Below are 22,546 nucleotides of genomic sequence, written 5' to 3'. Positions count from 1 at the left end.
GTAAAATCAGCGAATGGCAGGACATTAATCAGTGTCTGTATGCATTTAATCTCTTTAAGGGAAGTGTTTTTTGTATCAGCTTTTTACTGTTAACACATGTCAGCTTAATGATGCAGTGTGGAGAGGACGTGCGACTGTAGCTGCAGTTATCTGTCTGTTTAAAGGGACATTTATGGGGAGGAAAAGTGTTAAAAACCGTTTTAGTCCATTTGACTCAGAAGATTGTTGCTACAAGATATGATGTTACCGGCTGCATTTTGAGTTACTGAAATATTTTCACATCTTTGTATTGTTCTCCCATTAAGGCAAGTGTAGGCAATTTGTAGCGCACACACCAAAGAGTTTGACCACATGAAAGAAAAGACGGAAAGGGAACAAAGCATGAGCATAAACGGGTTATATGAAATAATAAAAAGATATATAAAAATACAGAAAATTTAAATGTGCCAATACATTCAGGCTTAATTTTACATTTGCTTCCTATCCAAATCTTCTGTCTCATGTTTCAGAAAAGGGTAAAAAGGTTGCAATCAAATTCCTGCTGTATACAAGAACGTGATTTAAAGGAGCCAGCAGTTTTGGGCCGTTTGTAGGGTTTCTTCAAGGGTTATGTGATATTCATTAGGGGTGTAACAATACATCGATCCACAATGATTTATCGATTAAATGATTAACGATCCAATTACATTGATGCAAAATGTGTCGATCCATATTGTCATAAGATGCACTTTTATTTTGAAATTCACAAGGCAAGAGACTAAATTTAACATGATCTATTATTATTAATAGATCATAATAATCTATTATATCAAAATTAGAAGAATGCTGTTTTTGATTTAAATGCCTGCTTAGAAATAAAATGGTCAATCATATCTGGGTTTTTTGTGAGTGAATAGGAATGTAAATAATAGTGTTAGATGGGCAGGTGATATCGCATCATATCGATCGCATAGATAGGAAATCGTAACATCGTAATCATCAAACCAAATTTATATATTGTGATAAAGCTGGTGATTTATACCTCTAATATTTATACTGTCAATTCACTTCACTGCAAAAGCATCAAACTGGAGAACGCCCAATCACTATAATTATTATTTTGAATTTTCTTTGAAGGTAATGGCCCCTTGATCATAACATGATTGGTTCAAGCAGCCCATATTGGTGCTGTATAAGATAATCACAGTGCAGGGGGAAATAGATTCACCAACACAGTGAAAAGGGTTGGGGAAAGGATTAAAGGGAAGTAGCAGCAAATTGTTGATAATCAAACGCACTGATCACCAGGAGAAGATACCACTTCTTTAAAAGCATATCCTTTTTTCAGTTTGCTTCTCTGGAGAATAAGGCTGTGTTAACACAATTTTAAGGAGGAAAGAGATCCACAATAACCTTAAAGAAGCAATCATTGGTCCTTTACAATTACAATGTAAAGTTGTTGTCTTCAACGGAGAGATCATTCACAAGTGGGAAAACATCTTACACAGCTCCCAATATTACCAGGTGTGGACGTCCCAGTATGTTCACACCATAAAGTGCTTGAGAAATTACAAGAACCGTAAGAAATCCATTTCAGATGCTTCAGCCGTTTTATTTATTTATTTTTCTTTTTGTGTTTTAAATGTTACAGGTAATGTCAGCCCAATTAGTGGTATGGTTTGTCAGGAAGGGTTGCCAGGAAAAAACCTTGTTACTCCATAGAAAAATTAGACAGCACAGTTTAGAGTTGCAAAGTTGCACCTAAATGAACTAGAATACTACTGGGACAATGCCATTTGACAAAATATGAATAATGTAGAGATCTAAGGACTTAATGCGATTTGATGATTGCACAAAGACTCCATGTCTACTGCCAAACCAGGTAGTGGAGGCGTAATGATTTGGCATGAAAATATCGTTCGATGCGAATTTCCAATAAAGGTAAGATGTTACTTTATCAGTTAATTTCCTCTCTTACTAATTCATTTGATTCTATTACAACAATTTTTGATTTTAATCTGATTCTCTTTATCCCTATTGCTTTATTTTGCGGCAAAGCACTTTGACTTACCTTGTGTATAGATTGTGATATACAAAGAAGCCATCATAGGATCTTAGAGTCACTGAACAGACCATGGACTCCAAAGTATACCGAAGTTTTGTGGAAACAGATGTGAACCCATCTGTTAGACAGCTGAAGATTTGACCAGGACAATGAACCAAAAAACAGGAAACCCAAGGCAGAATGACTGGAAAAGAAAATAATCCAGGGTCTGTAACGACCCCACACCTCAGTTTAAGCAAAATGGACTTTATGGAAGCTGTGCCTGAACAAATGCCAGCAAACATCAATAAAATGAAGCAGTGCTGTATAAAGAAGAACAGGAGCTACAGATGACTTACTACAGAGTACAATTGCCTCAGATAGTTCATGCGAAAAGGTTAATATTTACTTTTTCTTCCAAAATTACTTTCTTTGATTTCATTTTTCATATAAAACTATGAAACAAATTAAATGTTTGTTTCATATATATATATATATATATATATATATATATATATATATATATATATATATATATATATATATATATATATATTCTAGAAGTATTTTTCAGAGATCATGTTTCGTTTTCAGACGTATGCAGAGTCAGGTGCGGTCAGGTGTGGCCTATATACTGCCTGATCTTTAATGGTCGCACATCTTCAAGGGAACCTGACGTAGTTTGTGATTTTTAACGATAAAATTGCGTATTAGTGTAAATAAAATAAATCCAAAAACAAAACTAAGCATGTTAGTGAGAAAGAAAGAAAGACACCCTGAGAGGTCACCCGATTTTAGCGAAACACAAGTGGCAGGGTCCTAAAAGACGCGCACCCTAATCTGCCTCGGCAAGCCAAAATCGGAGCTCAGCACATTTATTTGTTTCATGCAGATGTTGGATATTGCAAAGAAATAGGTTTTGTTCATGTGGAGACCACAGGACAGGGAAACTGCAACACCTGCTCTTCAGGTGAGTAAAGGTGTGCACTGTGCACACATTTTCAGGTGATTTTGCCAATTTAAAAGTTGGCAAAATCACCTGAGCCATTTAGGTTTGCCCCCCTCCCAAGAAAACAGTAACAAATCATAGTAGTACGTGTTAATGTGCAGCACTTTGTGTGCCTTACAAGATTTTTTTTAACAGCTGCCTTGTACTGATTAAGTGAAAATCACATGATTTTGTTAATTACTACTACTTGTGCTTTTTTGTTTTTGGTTGAGCCACAAAACCTGAGAGTTAATTTATCTTAACAACAACAAAAAACAAACAATCGACATAGTCAAAGGTTAAATAAAAGCCGTAATCTTTCCAAAAGATGTGACATGTTGTGCATTGTGGGATTTAAAAAAGTAATGGAGCCATTGTTGCAAGTAAAGCCATTATTTGTCTTTAAAATTTGTTCTGCTGTTAAATGTATCCATCTGCCACTATTTGAGCAACAAATAAGAAATGAAAGGCTTTTGCAAATAAATTGTACCCTCTTACTTTTGTCTGCAGATGTCAAAGGGAACTAAGATTACTCAGACAAATGGTTTCATACAACACCCTGAACTCATAATGAGTAGCCTAAATGTTAAAAAAAAGAACCTTTTAATTTGAGTACATTTAATTGAATGTAAATATAGAGGTACTACAATTATGGGTAGCCCTAAAAACTTTACATAACAAGCTATAGTTCGGAAGACAGGCCAAGAAATTAGCTTTTCCATAAGTAAATATGTTTGCTAAATGCTAGTGGGAATGTATCTGAAACTGGTTGCATTGATTAATGGAGACTAAGATTGATTGTTTCTTTAAGCAACAAACACTACAGGTGGATTTGTGAAGTATGGTGGCATCTGTGATGCTGTGAGCCCAGTGCTCTATCCATCGAGACTGATCTAGATGTGCACAGCCGGTAGGAACCATTAAAGAGTTGGAGTAGAAAACCATGCATCATTCACAATAATGCACCGCTATTTCTTGGTCCATCACAACAAATCTCAACAAGACTCACACAAAAATTGCAGATCTAATATGACAGAATGTAAAAGAGACATTTTTGAAAGGCCTAGTGGGATTATAAAATTTTACATGGGGAAAAAAAAGACAACTTGCATTTCGACTATGTTTGGCTTATTGACTCTGGCTGTAAGGCATATTAATCAGGTTTTAAAAGCTAAAATTATATTATTGCCAGTATGACAACCAAAATGTTTCTTGGCCTAAAAAGCTTTTAGAAAACCTTTTTATCCTTTTATTCTAGGGATCTATTGGGGACTCTGGATGTTCATGTGTCTCATTAATATTCAGTGGTAAGGCTGACTTTGTCCACCTGATCTGTGCACAGACGACAAAAACCAAGTAAGAGTAGAAAGGCTACATTAGTACATGTGTTTTCTCGTTTCGCTCAGTTGCCCATTAGTGTTTCATAAGCACATACATGTGAGGTGACAGCCGGAGGCATCAGTGATTAATAGCAGGCATGTGACTGGAACGAGGCGGCAGCTTGAACAGGTTGCGAGTGCGTGCTTGAGCGTTTCCTCGTCATATTTCAGCGCTGTCAAAAAAAAATCATTGACATGTTCCGTCCAATTCGAGGAATGTTTAACCGTTTTAAAGGGCTTGATGGGAGAGCAAGTCAAGTGTGAATTGTAATTATCCCCTGTTCAAAGTTTGTTCATGTTTTGAAAGAAAACAAGGTAGTTAATGTTTCTCCACTCGGTGAATAATTAGTAATGAGTGCTTTTACTTGTTTTTGGAATATTTCTTTTTGTACTGATGCAGTGTACAATATACTTTACCTACCAGGTCTCAAAAAGGTATTTATACCTTCTTTTTTTTTAACCTTCTTTTTAAATGCTTCCACATTTTGTCTTGTTAGAACCACAAACTTTATTGTATGTTATTGGCATTTTATGCAATAGACAACCACAGTGTAAAGTACTTTATTTTGCTACTAAATAGCTGGTCTGACTTGCATTTGCATTCAGCCCTTTTTACTCTGATACTTCCGAATAAAATCCAGTACAGGTGGGAGAGTCAGTTGAGAACCGTTGGTCTTACACAAATTTGGCCTGTATGAAAAATTGGCAGGAAGATGCCAATAGGAAGTCTCCTCTATGGCTTGCCACAAACCACGTAGGGGAGATGAGAGAAAAAGGGAGCTTTTTGGCCTACATGCAAATTGCTGTGTACACCGGGGAGTAAAAGTGTGCTTCACCCTGTCAACACCATCCCCACACTGAAACATGGTGGTGACATCAACATGATGTGGGTATGCATTTCCTCAGCAAGGACGGGGACGCTGGTCGGTGTCGATGAAAAGATTTCAGGAGCTAAACACAGGACAATCCTCGAAGAAAATCTGTTGCAGGCTGCAAAAGACTTGAGACGTGGGCAGACCAATGCATGTAAACATATAGCGAGAGCTACAATACAAAGGTTTAAATCAGTGGTGTCAAAATAGGCCAAAATCATTAAGTTGGAAGTACTTGCAGGCCACAAAAAATGTATTATTGTTTTAGTTAAAAACACTCATTTGACAGCAAACCCCGCCCCACCCCCCACAAATCTCGGCAATGGAGAAAACACAGTTTTCTAATGAAAGGCGAATCAAAGAGAGATTTGTAAACTGTAGATCCAGAACCATACAAAGGGTCTTGCATGTTTTGCTTTATTAAAAGAAAGGCATGGAATGTCATAAAATATTATGGGTTGATAGTTTTCTAACATATTTGTTTAGAAACAAATGTTTAGAAACAAAAAATTATGTTTTTTTTTTAATCCGTTGTTAATAACAAAGATTTTGGCCATTGTTGCTTTGAAAATACTTGCTATAATCAGGCATGTTTACTGAATGAGTGAGCCCAAGTCTGCTATTGAGTAAAAGTGATCCTATTTACTATAAAACAAAAAGGGTGGTTAATAAAGATTTACATTTTGTGTTTTTCCTAAACATTTTCCAATTGAAGATTTTAATTGTCATTGAAAATACTGGCCTAAATAATAAATTGTCTTATGTTCTTACAAGTCAAATTTTTACCATTCCACACAAAATTGTGTCGAGGGCTGGTAATAACTCACGGTCTGCCCTTTAGGCACCCCTGCTTATGACCAGAACATATTGGTGTCTAAAAATGACCCTGTCAAAGTACAGCCCAAAACCCCACAACACTGTGTCGAGACTTCCAAGACGTTTCACTCTCTGGGTGTAACCCAGTCGGACGAGGCAGATGACCGTTCATACTGAGCCTGGTTCTGCTGGAGGTTTTTTCTTCCCGTTAATGGGGAGTTTTTCTTTCCACTGTCGCTTCATGCTTGCTCAGTATGAGGGATTGCCGCAAAGCCATGTACAATGCAGACGACTCTCCCTGTGGCTCTACGCTTCTCCAGGAGTGAATGCTGCTTGTCGGGACTTTGATGCAATCAACTGGGTTCCCTTACATAGGAAATGTTTGACCAATCTGTATAATCTGACCCAATCTGTATAATATGATTGAATTTGACTTTGTAAAGTGCCTTGAGATGACATGTTTCATGAATTGGCGCTATATAAATAAAATTGAATTAAATTAATAAGGTGGTAGAGGCATAACCCAAGTGAGCGTAAAAACAAAGTATTAAATCACGAGGGTCTTAAGACATATGCAAGCAACACGTTTCAGGTTCCCCATTGCATAAACAGAAAAAAAAGAAGTTTAAAAACACTAATGATCTCCTTCCATCCCACATTTGGTTGCAATTGTGTGTTGCCCTGATATAAAATCCTAATGAAATACATTTAAGTCTGTGGTTCCAACATGCCAAAACATAGCAACTATGAATACTTGAAGGCTCTGTATGTGTTTGACACATAAATGTAAATAAAAACCAGAAGACACAAACATTATGACACTTGTATAGTCAGTAACCATTCCCACCGCTTTGACTCTGTCTCTAAGCAGCTGTATACATGAAGAGGGAAAAAAAGCACTTAAGAGGTTTCAAGCTCCAGAGGAATTTTTATATTTGGGAGGCTGGATGCAATCAGTAGGCTGGGACTTGCAGAGGCCTCCTCGGGTGACAAATTGAAAGTGTCTCGGTCTAGTTTATAGCCCTGATCAGGTCAAACGAAAAATATTGGAGGTCTGGGTGAGGAGACAGGCCCGCCTGGCGCAGATAAATGGACTGATCATTTCTTATTGAGAAACAATTCCTAAAAGGTAGTTTACTGTGTGACTGGAGAAGCGGCGAGCGGAGAGCAGAACACGTGCCCACTGCTCCCTCCCTGACCCTTCCTCCGCTGCCGGGATTAAATGGATAGAGAGAACGCGCGTTTCTGATGGCACTCCTCCGCCAGAGAGACACTCCATTTGTTATGAAGTAGGGGGTTCTGATGAAGTGTAGGGAGCTCCTTTTTTTCTTTTTTCTCCCCTTTTTTTTTCTTCCATCCTCCCTTTTTCCGGCACTACAAGGCCGGCCTTCAGTCTGCTTCACATGAAATGGATGGAAGGAGCCGATTGAATTTTACACTCCCCTGGTCATGATTAATGTGTTTGCTGTGGTCTGTCTTGGCAGTACGACTCTAATACCACTAGCTGGTGCTAGAGCTCCTCCAGGCCTGTACCTTGAACTCTTCAGACAGGCTGGAGCAGCTGTGAGAGCGGGGCAGTTTTGCTCCAGAAAATGGACTTCAGGTACCCCCCTCCTCTCCACCCCCAACCTCTTTTACTCCTCTCCCCTTGTGTTAATAGAAAATCTCTTGCCTGTTTCCCAGTTATTGCTTCACGGCCAGTTTCTCAGTGTGCTCTGTACCCGGTGTAACTTGGCAGGGCACACTGTAAATGTCAATTTATCACTTAACTCGCCGTTAAAGAATGGATGGTGGTGGCTAATAAAAGATGCCAGGTCATGCTTCCATAACAGATGCTGTTTAATTATTTAGGCGACTCGCAAAGCGGTAACGTCCCGTCAGACTCTCAAACAGATAAACAGCATAATTGCAAGTTGAAATGTGAATTAGGCTGTGGCACTTGTGTTCTTGTACATTTTAACTGCGGTGCTGGAATTTGGTACAGGTTATGGCTTAAACAGAACCACAAATACATAAAAGTATATACATAAGCATTGTGCGGGTGTCTCAAGGCATAAATATTTTGGTTCATGCCTGTGCAAATTCTCAGTTATCCGGGTCATAGCAACTGCAAACGGGCTTAAATCGGAGGGAACCGGACTTTCACAATGATTATAAGCTGTAGAGCCCCAGTGTTCACTAGCTTAAGTCAAAGATTTGTCTAATGAAAAACATCTGAGCCTAACACGCGAGACATGACATCTCAACAAAATAACATATGCATGTTGATGTGTCACTTTGGCATATTTTAATGCTTAACAAGATACACCTGAACTTCTAAGATGTACAGCCAAAGAGAGAGGATGTGTGTGCATAAAGGTGTTTATCAGTGATTTAAGTGTACAATAAGAATTCAAACCTCAAAACCTCAATATAAACACTGCATTTCAAGAATGAAATAAGACCATTTTGAGTTTACTGCAAATTTAGACAGCAGGGCAATTTGGAAACTACTAATGATTTACACTATATTGCCAAAAGTACTGGCTCCTTTCTCTAGATACTTAAATGTAGGTGTACCTATTAGATCCATGGCCACAGGTGTGTAAAATCCAGCATGAAAGCATGCAGACTGTTTCTGCTAACATCAGGGAAGGGATGGGTAACTTTGAGGAGATCAGTGAAGTCCAGCGTGGTACTGTGGTAGGATGCCATATGGGCAATAACTAAACGGTAACCTACCAAAAAAAATAAAAAATAAATAAATCAGTGACGTCAGCAGATGATGAAGCCCATACTGCACAGATGTCAACTTTCTGCAGTCAGTAGCTGCAGACCTCCAAACTCACACGTGACCTTCAGATAGGCTTAACAATAGTCCATAGAGAGTTTCATAGAATGGGTTTCCAGGGCTCAGCAGCTGCACCTAAGTCTTACATCACCAAGTGCAATGCGTCCGATTCAGTGTTAGAAAGCATGCTGCCACTGGACTCTGGAGCATTGCACACCTGTTTTCTGTAGAGACGAATCATACTCTGCGTCTTGCAGCTTAGTGGATGAATCTAGGTTTGGCGGGTGCCAGGACAGCAGCGCTTGCCAAGTTCCATCGTGTCAAGTGTAAAGTTTAGTGCCAAAGCAATTATGGTTTGGGGATGTTTTAGAGGAGTTGGGCTCGACTCCTTAATGCCAGCTAAAGAAGTTGTTGATGCTGCAGAATAGCCCAATACATTTTGGGCAATTCTTTGCTTACAACTTTGAGGGAACAGTTTGGAGATGGGCGCCACAGTTCCAACATGAGTGTGTACCAGTAAACAAAACAAGCTCCATAGGAACATGAATTCATATGTTTGGTGATGAAGAACCTGACTGGGCTGCACAGAGCCCTGACCTAAACCTGATTGAGCACATTTTAGAAATCAAGAGCACTGACAGAGACTAACAATACTAATGAAAAGACTAGGAATGATTATTTTTTTGTTTTAATAAAGCTGTAAAATTGATTTAATCACAAACTGTTCCTTAAACAAAGTTTTCTTCTAGGGCTGCAAGACATTCGGAAGAGTTGTGATAAGTGATAATATTGGTAAATGTTCAGATAACGGTATAGCTTGTGATGAATACAAAAAAATGGAAGCGTTAATGTCTTCCTGCTTTAGGATCATAGCCAACATAGACTCCAGATTTCTGTTCAGCTTCTAAAAAACAAAAACAGTCATAATTTCCATCTTAATCTTAGTCACAAGGTTTAGATGAAAAGATCGTCTTTGATCAACTTGGGATGTTTTGGAAATGACACAACTGTGCAGTCGTTTATTAACTGTACCCCCTCTTTACCCTCTCAAACTTTTTATGTTGCATTTAACAACAGATGCCAGCTAACACATTAGGGGCACTGAGAGCCTGAATGCAGGGTACTTAAAGTATAGCCTGGGCCTAGCTGTACAATTTTGTTACATTTTCATGAGAACTTGTTTGGTCAGCGATGATACTGGTAGCATCACTTTAACACTTTGCACCCATTCTGTCCTCCACTGCCTCAGTAGCATTGGTTTCAGGCATCACTGAGCCAGTGGTTCAAAATGATAAGGCTCAGCCCCGCTGGGCTCCACAGCCTTCCTCAACCTCTGGCAACCTCATAGTGATCACAGCCCCGAGCCCTGATTAACCCCCACCGCTCATTCCCACACTTAAGGTTGGGTTATGCTTGACGCATCCGCGAGGTAAGCACAGCCATATTACGTAATTTTGGCTACTATGCAATAAATATAGACACCTTTATGATCACAGTGATCAACAATTCCTGGATAGAAATTGTGTCACTCTTGGAAGAGAGACGCTTTAAAATGTTGGAAACAACTGTGATTTCTACTTCAGTGTGTAGTGGGGTGTAGTATGCTTTGTGTATAAGCCCAACGCTGCCCTCTACAGTCTAGGAGTATAAGTGGTACTTCGGAGGAAAAGCCAAAAGCTGCAGATGTTGTGTCGGCACGTCTCATTCCGTGCACAACATACATTCGTCAAGCATAAACCAGCCTTTAGCCATTTTTTCTTGGAACCACCCACTTTCTTTCTGTTTCAGTTTCTGGGGGCGGATTGATGCATTTACATTGGGGTGAGTTACACTTTAAATAATTACGTAACACTCACTGCACTGCAGGAAGTTCTTTGCGATGTGCACGTTGCGATCTGTGATATTGTGATAAGGATAAATTTGCGATCTATTCTAAACCCATATTTTCTTCTAAATTGCATAATCTTTGTTTCTGTAGCTGATTGCAGTGTACCAAAATGAAAGTATAAAACTTTTCAAATGCACACACTTCTTTTACTAGCATATTTTTTCTTTTTTACACAAACTGCAATATATTACATACATTTGTATCTGGAATCAAAATGCTAACATTTTGGTAGTTTTCTTGCAAGAATCAGTAAAGAACATTTGCAGGTTGTCTTTTTTTTTTTGTCAAAAGCTACAATATTAGTGAATGTAGGAAGTTTGATTACACAAAATGTGTAAACTAGGTAATGTATGCATATATCAGGATTCAAATAAGCACAAGAGGTTCACGATGATAAGACAGTAGTATTATCCCCTGAATTAGGAATTAAAGTCTGTGTCATAACGGAACCTGGCATTAATGGCTGTAAGGCTGGCAGGTAGTGCACTGGATTTACCGAAGTGCTTTAGATGAGAGATCAATAAAGCGGTTACTGAGTGGATGAGCCAGACTAAGCAGGAATAGCAGGTTTAATTTTGCATAAATAATGTACTGCCTGAGATGAGAGAGAAAGCTCAAACAGGTGTAGTCAAAAAGCATGTCAATCCTCCTCTTAGTAATTTCTTTTCCTATGTTTAAATTGAGTTTTATTCCTGATTGTTGTGATCTTATTTTCTTTTCTACATATCATCTGTTTCCATCATAGTGCACGCATATTAGATGTTTATACAATTATAGCCCCGATAGAAGTCATGTAAGTAGATTGCAAGTTACCCCAGAGTCTTTTTTTTTCTCCACAAACCCAACTCCTTCCAAACCCTGCTTTGATCATCAGGACTTCAGGGGATGATGGATGGAGCTGTCTCCCTCCAGGTTGTCATAACATCTGTTGCATGGAGCTCACTGCATCCAGCTTAGAGGATGCCTTTATGCACACACATCCTCTCTCCAGCCTGTATGTGTGGGTAAGCTGGTGGATAATGATGGAAAATGGAAAAGACAAACGTTCCAGTGGCAACAAAGTATCACTCTCTTAGTTGGTACAAGAGGGGAACAGGTACCTGTATGTGCTCTTTTCCAGTATCCTCCCCCCCAGGGAGAGAGATTACCAGACCTCATGTGGGTGTGGGGTCAACATATAGAGATAGGAGAGAAGAGATAAGTGGAGATAAAAAACAATGGAAGAGTGACGAAAGAAGGGATGGCTGAATGAGGGAGAAATCAATAGGAAATCAGTGTTTGGGGAGGGCCTGTCGTTTATCAGGTGACACGGTTAAACAGCGTTAAGGCACTAAAAGTGAAAAATAAGGCCCATCCTCATGCTAGTATTGATCACAGCCGAATGGGGCGGCAGAAGGCCGAAGCCACTAATAAAATAAGACGTATCTGAGTGGGAATCAGCCAGGGATCGATGGGCATGGTGATCAAGGCCAAAAACATCTTCACTGGGATTTAGGTTCGCCCGTTCTGTACTGGGACCCCCGTTAGGCACCCCAGTGTGAGCACAGGTTAATGTGACGAAGCTCGGGGTCATTTGGAGGGCTTTCAGGACTGGACCTGTCTCCTCTGGGTATGACTGGGTGGTGAAAGATGGGAGTTGAATTTGAAGTATTTTGGTGCTTACACAATACACAATACACAATACTGTTTTGTTTTCTAACCACTGACAAATGCTTTTTATATTTGTGAGGTCCCGTGCAAAGAATATCCGATTAGTTGACTCTGATGTACCTGTAGGTCTTCATTCTATGTGGTTTTGCTATCATTGCATCACAAGAATTTTCTGCAGTCTTTTTCCTGATTTTTTTTTTTTTTTTTTTACATTAAATTATTTGGAAATGAAATATTTTTAATATCCTTACAAAACAAATTGTTCAAGTAAGTATATTTGGGAAACTTTGGACCAAACTTCCTTTTTTTTTTGTCAGTGTTTTGAACTTGACTCAATTGATTAGAAGAAACTGGACTGAATCAAATGAATCTGGATTAAATTCTGTTGTATGTCACTGTATATGATCTTGTTTTTCTTATGAAATGCCTTTAAATTAGATTACTTTTGCTGTGAATTGGCTCCATGTACATCAATAGAAAATAAAGTGAGGATTTAGGTGTTAAGTTTTATAGTAAATCCAACAGTGGACGTATAGTGATCAAAATCATTTGTCGAACATGGCCCTTCAGGGTAGTTGATCGTGGCACACCTCCACGGCAAAATTAATTTAAATATCATGATAAGTTAAAATGTACTTTATTTTCAAACACCACCTGCTCCTTTCTGTTTGGCTACCAAGCTGGCTGCTTGTGCAGCTACTGTATGGAGCTAAAACAGTGGCAGCTTGCAGTGATATTGAACAGAGATTTGGCATTGTACAATTCAAACATTGAAAAATTAAACTTTGAAAAATCACTTGCAATGATGTTGAAAAAGTGATTTGGCATTGAAAATTAGACACTTAAAAGTCAAACATTGAAAAGTCAATGTTAGAAAGTGAATCCTTATGATGATATTCACATTTTATACTGCAGTTTTTTTTCAATGAGAGATGTTTTCATTGTCACTGCAGAGTTCCTTCAGCTACGATGTCACTACAAGCTGGCACTGTTTTGCTGTTGGGGGCGGGGCTAAATTGAAGGCCCCTTCACTGGCCTTCCTTTTTTCCAGGACTTCTCATCATCTACCTGCTGTCACTGGTTTAACTCCATGTGACTACAATCATTAGTTGTATAAGCTAATGAAGATAATATTAATGAAAATAATACCCTTTCTTGTGGTCAGGCAGCGGTACCTGACCATAGCTTTCCTTAAGTTCACTGCAGGTAGATGATGAGTACCGGAAAAACGGAAGGCCCATGAAGGGGCCTTTAATTTAGCCCTGTAAAACAGTGCCAGCTTGTAGTGCCAGGATATTTTTTTTTTTTTATTTTTTTTTTTTACATTTTTTAAACCGATGATATTGCTGTTGCAAAACTTACATTCTAATCATACAAAAAATGTGTGTAGGATGGCGGCAAAAATCTCATACATCCTGGAATTTTTTTTTTTTTTGGCAATCCAGTAAAATGCCTTATTTTGAATTAAAGCATCTTACTGGATTTATTGAAAAGATTTCTTTCTTTTGCTGTCAATGCAACTTTTGTGATGTACTGTTTGTTTGACTTTTCAGATCCCTGACAAATAAAATGCATAATTCATAATTAAAAAGTAAAATCCGAAGTACTATTATTAATATTGTCTGGTTTACGAGTCATGTTGGAATGGAGCAGAGATGAACTGGTAGACTAAGGCCTCACCTGCAGTAATGAAGCTGCTGCTCCGAGCTAATATGGTGGGGGGGGGGAAACAACTAAAGCCAAAACGTGCTTCTCAATTCACCAGTCCGTCTTGATTCAGAATAGTCATGAGATATATAATGACCAAAGGAAACAGGATCCCGTGGAAGCAGATGAAAGGACCTTCCTTTGCAGGGTGCCTGTACTCAGCTGTAGAGAAGACTTAAGGAGCTCTGTCATCCAAGCCAGAACTTGGAATTTGTCGGCAGAGGCGCTTTTAAAGAAGCTCAGGCCTGTAATCTTTAAGGCAAGATCACTTCTATTGTTTTGGATTTATATCTTGGTTAACGTATCCGTTGCTCCATGTGATTTAAGTAATTTGTTGTCTTTGACCTTGTAGTCTTTGACCGTCTTTTCTGCAATCTAGTATATCCCTGGATCTGTTAGAACACTAGAAAGCCCCCAATTGTGTATATTAGACACTGATCCACGGTCGTGGTTTTAAATAGATTAAGTTCTGGTTGCTGCTAGACATTCAGTTATACATTAAGCTAATATACAGACAGCAGTGCTTTTAACCGCTTTTTTAAAAAAAAAAAAAGCTTTCCTGCGTTGAGCATAAAGACTGACAGGTTGGTGTGGCTCATAAGCAGTGATGTTGTAAAGGAAAGGGTATGACCAAAAGTTTTGCTCAGGAATGTTTTATTGCTTAGTTATGTAAAAAAAAAAAAAAAAACACACAAGGAAGTAGAAAGGCTAAACAACCAAATTGTTGTCGGAAGGGTAAAGTATTTTTTTTCCGCTATCTCCACATTTTTCCTGGGCCCGTACTGCAGTGTGTTTAACAAGTGCTACAAGTAAGAGGCGACTGCGGAGGGAGCACTGTGACAAATAGCAGCAGATCATGCAGAAAATGTGCAATGCTAAACATCAGTTACTGCACATGGGAGAAATGGTGTGTTTGTGCAGTGTTTGCTGTCCAAGGAGTTCTGGAGGGGAAATGGAGAAAAAAAAAAAAAAAAAAAAGAGTTGCTCTCACAGCTGGGGACTTGCAATTGAATACATGGCTTCATTTTAACAGTTAAAAAAATTATGTTGAGGAGGGCAGAAAATGTTGCTGGGGTTTTGAGTTTCTTTTGATGTGCTCTGATGACGATTATGAAATCCAATAAAAACTAATTAGGAAATTAGGTGGCAGATCAATAAAGTTTGCTCCGGTGGAGCATGATATGTGCGTCTGTGTGTGTGTGTGTGTGTGCACGCGTGTAGTGGTCAGCTTCGTGTTGCCCAGGGAGTGTGTTGGAGCTCTGACCTGGCCAAAGCAATTGTTACTGATACTCCTCTGTGGATTCAGCCTGCTCTACCCTCACATGGCTCTAATTTATATTTTGTTGACTGCTGGTTTCTTCGTCTATGTGTAATCTGATTCAGTGAGTTCCCAGTTTTGGTAATTTCATCCTTCTAATGTTGCACTTAACGTGCCCTGAAACCTCTTTATTGCACTTTATTGCTTGCGCTTTGCATTATTTACTTCATTTATTTATTTAGAACTGATTGGACCACCAAAAAAACAAATGACGTAGTGGTGCTGCACTGACAGTAATGTGATTTTATCATGGCTTAGTTCCACCTACTGATAAAAGTGAGTTCACTTTTAAAGCTCGGCTTAAAGTTAACAATTTCACCACTTTTAAAACTGCATTAAGATAGTTTAAAGCCAGCTTGCTATATCAGAAATAAGTTCAACCAGGGCTTTTCAAAGGTTTTATAGTGAGTACCACCTTGCTGATAGATAATGTTATTGCAGACATAAGAAAACAAAAGAACAAAAACACATAAGACCCCTGACCTTCCAGGAGGCAGTCACACCAATATATTTCAAAATGGTAATTAAACAGGAATTTGAATTTTCTGTTGTTTTTCAAAAAGGCAAAAATAAGAGGAAAAAAATGCCTTCTTCTTTTTCTTCTGCTTATCTGGGATCGGTTTGCAGAGGTAGCAGCACAGACCTCCCTTTTCTCAGTTACTTGGGTCAGCCCCTCTAGGCGGATCCCAAGGCGCCAGGCCAGCCGAGAAACAGCCCCATTTACACTACCCTGGTTAAACCGATCCATGCCGATCTCGGTCCAAGCTTGGATCAGTTAACCAAGCCGAGCTTGGTTCTGACGACCGTTTACACATCACGCTATCTCGGTTCCTTGGTTCCTTGCCTCCTAGTGACGATCTGCGATACTACTGCTCTCTAGGGTTGAAGGAGGGAATGAAGCAAATCAAAATGGCGGTGCCCGTAAAATTCAGGAAGATATGCTTGATTATTATTGTGATATTTCTTTGTTTGTGGAGAGTCAGGCGAAGACGGCAACTTTGATGAATTTACTTGACGGATTAGGCTTTTGGGAGGTGGATAAGACAAACGAACGTCTAATAAGGATTTACAGATGCAGGAAACAACGACAGACGCTGAGGTTCATCACGCTGCTAAGCAGAATCATCTCTGGAAATCGTGTGTCATAGAAGGAAAGCTAATATTTTAATGAATGTCTGAAATGTCAGCTGGCTGTAAGGAGATGACGTGGTCTGCTCATGTGCTCTTTGTTATTAGAGAACCGAGCCAGGGAAAAACCGGGCCGAGCCCACACATGGAACTGGTCTAGATGTAGCGCAGTCCGGTTGTGTCTGGCTCGGTTCAGTTCAGTTTGCGTTCCATTTACACTCGATAGTTATCTCAGTTACCGAGCTCGGACTGGTCTCGGCACGGTTAAAAAGGGCTAGTGTAAACGGGGTACTTGTCTCTTCAGCATTTCCTGGGTCTTCCTCTGCGTCTCCTCCCTGTGGGATGTGCCCAGAACACCTCACCAGTAGTCCAAGAAGCATCCTAACTAGATACTGACCCACCTCAACTGGCTCCTCTCGACCTGGAGAAACAGAGGCTCTACTGTAAGTCCCTCCCGGAAGACCGAGCCTCTCTCTAAGGGAGAGCCCAGACACCATGCGGAAAAAAACGCAGGGTGTCTGTATCTACGATCTCATTGTTTTGATCCCAACCCAATTCTCATGACCATAGATGAGGGTGGGAGCATAGATTGGTAAATTGAGAGCTTCACCTTTTGACTCTTTACCATGACAGACCAGTACAGTGTCCGCTTCACAGCAGATACAGCACTAATCTGCCTATCGATCTGTCACACTGTTTTTTTCCCTCACACATGAACAAGACCCAGAGATACTTCAACTCCTCCATTTGGGACAGGACATCTTCCCCGACCCGCAGAAGGCACTCTACCCTCCTAACTTTGCATATTTATTTTTTTTTTTACCTCAGAAATTAAGTTGAAAGGGCAAGTGGGATACGTTTTCAGAGAGCGCTACTTTATAATCAAATAAGGCTGCCAAGAACAAAGAACTTTACAATCAAACAGTAGTTTTAAAAAAAGCTGCCGCACATTTCCAAATCCTTTTATACCCCATTGCAGATGGAGGTTAAAAGTATAAAAAGTAATAAAATTAAAGAAATACAGCTTTATGTATTCTGCTGAAGCTCCTTGTTGCTTTCCTGTAGATTTTAAGTACGTCAACAGAAATAACGTCCACAACTCTGAATGTTTCCCTCATATTTTTAAATTATCAGCAAGGCGAACACTCTGCAGCAGCAGCAGCCCTGTCTGTTGACAGCGAGCCTCTGCAACAGACGCAGTCTGTAAGTATAAAGCAGTCTGCCAGATCTAAAAAAAATATTTGATATAAATCATTTCATATACAGCTCATTGAATTATTATGGAGCTATGGTTTAGGTATGCAACTTTTTTAATCATTGATATCTTAAACATCAAAAGTGTCATTCAAAATATGACCTGCAGCAACAAAACACTTTGCTGTATGGATTGTTGGTTGGATCCAAAAATAAAATCTAACCCAAATCTTGGATCAAAATGGGCTCATCTGCAGTTCTTAGCTTGCCTATAATGTTGTTATTGTAAGTTTGTCAGTGAGGACAGTAATCGTCATATCCTTCTGGCTTTATTGCAAATCGAACACGATTAGTTTGGAATGGGTGTAATTCCCTGATCCACATTCCAGCTTCAGATGTAAAGCTGTTGTTTGTTGTTTCTAGTTCACTGTTGTCCACTTGAGTTTAATCTGGAAGTTCTCGATGTATCATCCTGTTCTCTATGCAGTTTTCATTAGTTTGAAGCAAAGCTCATCGGTTCTACATAATTAAAACATTTTTACCTTTTTAGCTACTTAATACCAAAACTGTGTCTGAGTACTACCAAAAGCAGCCCAAGTGCCACTGCTGGTATTTGAGAACCTTGGACTTTGATAATTCTGGAGAAAGGTGGAGGTTTTCTGTGTTGGATTTGCTGTTCAGTTTGGAGGTTAATGGGTTAGCTCTGGATATGAGCCACTGGCCTGCTGTATGATAATGAGTTACCATTCCAGGACAGGCCAAGAGGATATCGTTCGTCGGACAGTACCGTCCCCTTTCCTCTGCTCTGTCTGACACCCCAGTCTCCTCCTTGGCCGTTTTTTGCCGCCCACCCTACAGGATGGAACGGCCTTATTTAGCGGCCGGACTCGTCTGTGTCCGCGGCTGGCGATTTGTCCTTGTCTAATTACGGCTGCTGGCTGCTGCCCGTGTGCACATGACTAATGGAGCGGCCGGGAATTGGGGGGTGGAGGGTTGTGAGGTTACTTGCGGGGAGGGGGCAGCGGGGGAAGAGGAAGCAGTGGAAGAGCAGCTCAGCCGCTGGTGATTTGTGGACCAGGCACTCTGTCATTGCCCCGCATCCATTTGTCTTCAAGAGCAGTTGGGAAGAAGAGGGGTGGAGATGGAGAGGATGACTAAGGTGGGGGCTCCAGGGCAGAAAATGGTTTACAATGACTTCCATTTTCCAGCACTTTCATCCTTGGCCGTAGCCGTCTGCATGGTTTGCCAGAGATGGGATGGAATGGGCGGCTGAGGTGATGTAGGATATGACAGAAACCTTGACAGCTCACCGCTGCTATTTCTTTTTAGGGGGCCGGCTTGATGGCCACCCTCCCTCTCTCCCGAGAGCGAGCCTTATCTGTTTTCTCCCTGTCATGTGGCGAGAGCGGAGGCTCTGTGGATTCAATGCTCTGTTGTCTGGAGTCAAACTTTTAGACAAATTTTATCTCGCATGCCTCTGACTAAGCACATACATCATCCCCAGTTTAGACGTTGACTATTATGTTTTCTGTTTCTTTTGACTGATTAGGGATCAACATACTGCCTGACCCCAAGATGACCGTTATCACTGACAGTCAGCTGGAGGTCCTTACTTGTTGCATAATAATTACATAGTAAAAAACCCAAGCTTTTGTTAACTTTGTACCCCCTCTTTACCTCCTCTGGCTTTCTATTTTCTAGAATATCCCTTCAGTTATGTGCTGGTTGCAGAAGACACCTGCATCCCTTATCCACCTGGGGTCCTTATTAGGTCCCTGCTTATATTTGTTCTGCCGCTTGAACAAAAAAAAGAGCAGCAGCAGGGCAGGAACTGCTAACGTTGTATCGATTTTGCACAGTTTTTTACCTGGCCCTCTTTGCTCTTTCTCCAGGTCTTTTTAAGTAAATAAACACCAAATTTGTCATGTTTTTCCGGGGAGAGGAGGGGGTCGGTAGAAGGCGTATGGGGCGGTGGAGAGAGGCCAGGTCCCAGCCCAGGCTTAGCGCTGGGTCAGCCATGATTCATTTTGCCATCTCATGGATGGAGGGATTCGGGTAGGATTGTTGAAGGGCGCCTGTGGAGCCACTCTATGACCTCCCTTGCTCCTGCTCCTCCCCTAACGCTCCTTGGCAGCCCGGGTCCTAAATCACACGCTGTCAGTGGCTTGGCAGAACAATGGTGCGGGGTCTACTGTTCCATCTCAGGCTCCAGCCCACTGGACATGGCTTCCTCTGTCGTTAGTGTAAGCTTGTACCCTCTCTGGTCCTGCCTGGCCTCTGAAGCCCACAGGGCCTGACGAGGCGAGGGACTAGGCTTAGTGCGACCGTCTGAGTTGCTGCGGACAGTCGGTATGAGAGCAGGGAGGAAACGGATGCATTTGTTCACACTTAATGCACACTTTTTCATGTTTTTAAACATTTTTATTAAATGTTAAAGTTATGCATACAGAAGTGGATGTCTGAAATAGCTGCTGATTTCATAGTATCTGGAGCTATCAAAATATTTTAGTGCCGTTAGTGTTTACTTCACAGTTCTTTTTGTAGCCACAGAACACTGACTTAGGTGCAGTAAAACTGGCGTGGAGGCAAAAGATGTTTTCATAAACTGAAATCCTGTCTGCCATGTTTAAAACTCCCAAGTTGGTCCTACTGCCTGATTTAGGACAAGAACAACGAAACCCAGAGGTTTAACAATAATAAGTGTGATTAGCACTTGAGTTGAATGAATTGATAGCCCATTTGCTTATTTAAAATCACCAGTCACATTGCGAATGCTGGTCAATGGACTGCATAGAGCTGTCCTCACAAACACATTTTTCAAACACTATTTATAAAGATTTCAATGCTGCTCATAAACATTGCCCCATCTTGTGCTACGGCAAGGTGGTGTTATTAAATCCTGTTTGAAAGGACGTGTTAAACTATTGTTCGCAGTGCTCCTAATAAATACCAGCTATTGAAAAGCAAATGCCATTAATAAATAGGATTGATAAACGGGTGGAAGTCTCTGTCACGAGGTGTCTTGCGAAAGTATTTCTACCATTTTAACAATACATATCAAAAAATTGTGGCAGGCATTGGAGTTCACCTCAACAATTAATACTTTGTAGCGACACCTATTGCTGTGTTTACAGTAGCAGGTGTTTTTAAGTCTCTACCAACTTTGCCCACCCAGAGATTGTTTGATTTTGTCACATATGCCAGAAAGGTCAATTATAGTGTTGTTTTTAACCAGGCAAACCTTCTCTATGCTCCTTGTGTGTTACACGGCTCGTCAGATATGGCTTTCTTTTAACCATGGGTTTCTTATTGGCACTCTTTCATGCACATCTAAGTTGTGGACCCATAGTTCTCATGTCAATAAACTGTCCCACCTGAGTAAACATATTTTGCATCTCCTCCAAAGATACTATGCGGTTACCTTACTGCTTCCCTGAATAATGGTGTCCTTTATCAGTTTTGTCAGTTTAGATGATGAAAAGAACAGGGAGCTGTCTTAAAGTTTCTGCTGTGGTCCTTGGTCTTTATGATGCTCTTTATTCACTAATGTCCTAAGTAATTAATTACGTTCCTCTGCTTAGGGGAGTTAAAGTAAAGAGTGCAAACGGGTAAACACTTTTCAGATATTTGTTTATGGAAAAAATAAAAATAAATTAAAACAATGCTTTATTTTCTTTCCATTTTACAAGTATGCACAACCACGTATTGGTCTGTGACATTACATTCCTGAACATTAAAGTTTATGGCTGTTACGTCATAAAATGAAGTTAAAGTGGTTAGTTTTTTTACATAAATAGCAGTTTTTTTTCATCATTACTACATATTGTCCCCTTGTTTTGAGATCCTCTATAGAAAATGAAATATACAACAGAAGGTAGATAAAAAAAAGTGAATAATGAAATGGTAACAAGCTGACTTTCTGGTTGCAGAAAATCAAACAGCTTATTTGCTGTGTTGTTTTAGCACAAGTTTAGAACTGGTTCCTGCATCATTTAATATTTTAGACTGGAACCGCTTTGGGGGAGATTCCCGGATGCATAGACATTTTAAAAGCATAAACTTAATCTTTCTTGAGGAATAAAATGGGTGTATAATTCAAGTTTTGTTTTTAATTTCAATGCAGTCGATGCTTTGCCAAATTCAATGAGTTTGTTTTAGCAAAGCATTTACAGACAAGTATGGTGCTAAAGTAACTTTCAGGCTGTGGTCACCTTGGTAGTGAGACAGACCACTTGGTTAAATATTACTGCAACCTCGAGAAAATCAGCAATAGTGTTCCAGTTTCTAAACATGTGAAGAATCATTCTCTCTTCGCTTGTGCTGTAATCCTTCCCTGAACCTTGTCTCAAAACTAAAGTGAGGTCTGGTGGATCATAGCTAATGAGTTGAGGGCAGCAATGAAGGGCTGTTGTAACCTTCTATTCAGTTTCTTTTTTTTCATTTCTGGCAAACATGTGAATGTGGTAGAAAAAAAGTTGCTGTTCTGAAACTTTCTCTAAAGGAAGATTTATTGACTAATTTTGGCTACTTTATTAATATTTTCTATACAATTTATACCTATTTATATATTAGTTTAATGCTTTTCTTAAGGGTGTTGTGTTCTCTGGATATACTTCAGAACTACGTTACCCCCAATTTATTCAATGTATTTAAATTGAATAAACAAAATATTTTCAATGTGATACAACTGTTAAGATTAATTGTAATTAACACACTAAATTAAATATTTTGTGATCTAAAAATAAGACTGTAGTAGAAATAAAGACAAACGCAGCACATCATAGTGACGTATTTGTGTGTGTGTGTTTGTTTA

At 39.8% G+C, this 22,546-nt stretch overlaps 1 long non-coding RNA gene across 1 annotated transcript in view; it reads left to right on the top strand.

Annotated features, from left to right (window-relative positions):
* Nucleotides 1–2,832: 2,832 nt before the first annotated feature.
* The window catches only part of LOC118561043, a 93,835-nt gene continuing 74,121 nt past the window's right edge, over nt 2,833–22,546 (top strand). Inside the window, exon 1 of the long non-coding RNA XR_004929739.1 lies at nt 2,833–2,993. This is a non-coding gene — a long non-coding RNA (uncharacterized LOC118561043). The remainder of the gene's footprint in view (nt 2,994–22,546) is intronic.

The sequence above is a fragment of the Fundulus heteroclitus genome, unplaced genomic scaffold (genome assembly GCF_011125445.2).
Source record: "Fundulus heteroclitus isolate FHET01 unplaced genomic scaffold, MU-UCD_Fhet_4.1 scaffold_54, whole genome shotgun sequence".
NCBI lineage: Eukaryota > Metazoa > Chordata > Actinopteri > Cyprinodontiformes > Fundulidae > Fundulus > Fundulus heteroclitus.
This window is presented reverse-complemented; position numbering and strand designations above follow the sequence as displayed.